Consider the following 1805-nt stretch of genomic DNA (forward strand, 5'->3'; position numbering starts at 1 on the left):
TGTTGTCGCTGTGGTAGAATCGGTAGTCTCCGACAGCGTTGGTGAGGTAAAGGTTGTTCACGTTGGCGCACCGGCAGAGAGCAACGTACACGCTCTCCTCTTCGGAGCTTTGTCTTCTACTTCTTCTTATTCAACGGCTCCCCTACGGGAAGATGACGATGGTGGTTGAACGCGAAGCTATCTCGTGATTGATTCTTTAGCTGGCCAATCCCTACGGGCATCCTGCCATAATCATCATCAGCGGTGCCTGGCCAGGCATGCGCAATTGGGGTGCGGACGGCGGACAATAACGGCAACGATAAGGAAGGGAGGGGCACAGCCCCGAGCATGAGATAATCCGCATCTAAAAGTAAACAATGGTTACCAGTTTATGACTACCTCTTCGAACCATTCTTTGTTAGATATTGCAGTCATTGCGAGTTATCCCTTTTTCATACACGTACTATCAACGTCGGGGCCGTTGTGCACTTTTTCATTCAGATCAAACAAAATTCTAGCAATGCTCTATATTCAGTCGCAACAAGGGAACGAAATGCAAACAAATCTAGCCTTGGTATATGGCTCCAGGTATTGCGAGTAGATTGCAAGGGTCACCAAACAAAAGGCTGTTCTCGTTACTTTTAGGCAATATAGAACGACTTTTCCTTTCCTTTACTACTATAATAAAGCAGAAGAAAGGATGTCTGAGTGGACCCCTCAACAGCAAAGCTCCACACCTAATGTGCGAAAACGATTTCGAATTTATAATATTAAAACAGCATAGTGCAATGGCAATGGCAGAGAGAGCCATGAAAATCCTGAATAAGTTGTACAACGTATACCTAACCCATTCAGGATAGATGACCCAGGAGACAGCACCCGACAAGAGCCAAATATGTCAGACTAGACGCGCCTCAGCGCACTTCATCATTCTACAATATAAAAATGGTTCCAGATTACAGCAATGACAACTAAGTTAACTGTCCGAATGTGTTTACTAGAAAATGTTTTCATTACACGCACATTATTTCAACATTCGAAATTCAGCTAGGGGTCTAGTTCGGCGACTATTACAGTAGCCTACACACCTTTGTTATTTGTAATGTGAAAAGTTTCATTAAATTTATTATTTGTTAGTTCCGCATTTGTACCGTTTGGTGCAGCGGCCCGTCTTTTTATTCATATCTCCCAGATGTCCAATGTCATCCGCAGTGTATTCTTCAACATGCTCCGGTTGTACGTTTCACATCCTGGGCCTCGCACTACCTTTATAATTCTAGCAGCGTCTGCTGGATGTTTGGTTTGCAAGGATGGAATAAACGGTCTCTGTTTTGTGAGCATTTTTCTTGAACTTGCAAAGTCTTCTTGCTCCAGCCCTCTAACACTCGCACTCGCACCCCTGACGATTAGGTTCATTCTAGGTATCCTGAAACAAACTTCGCCGATGCAGCGAGAAAGGAGATCAGATTGCCGCGCTCCCACACTGTCGACATAAATTGCGAGAAGCCAACAACATGAACCTTGCCTATTCAATGGCGTTGTAGTGCTCGTTCCAAAGACTATATTGGGCAGTTCAAAAGTCAGATCCAGTTAAGCAGGTTGAAGGGTCGTCCCAGTCTGCAAAATGTCCTCTCTCTAGCGCACGTGGTGAAGGCGTGGTTCCTCAACCAGAAAGAGAACATCCATGATTTCGACACCTTTAGGGACTACCTGCGTCAGATTTGTGGCACCATTTCGGTTCCGTCACTTCACGTCCAACGTGAAGAAACCACCAGGCCTTTTACCTACAGCATATCCTATGCAGGACAGACCAAGACATGCCAGTG

The sequence above is a fragment of the Haemaphysalis longicornis genome, unplaced genomic scaffold (genome assembly GCF_048455015.1).
Source record: "Haemaphysalis longicornis isolate Haplotype H1 unplaced genomic scaffold, Haemaphysalis longicornis Haplotype H1 scaffold_11, whole genome shotgun sequence".
Classification (NCBI taxonomy): Eukaryota; Metazoa; Arthropoda; class Arachnida; order Ixodida; family Ixodidae; genus Haemaphysalis; species Haemaphysalis longicornis.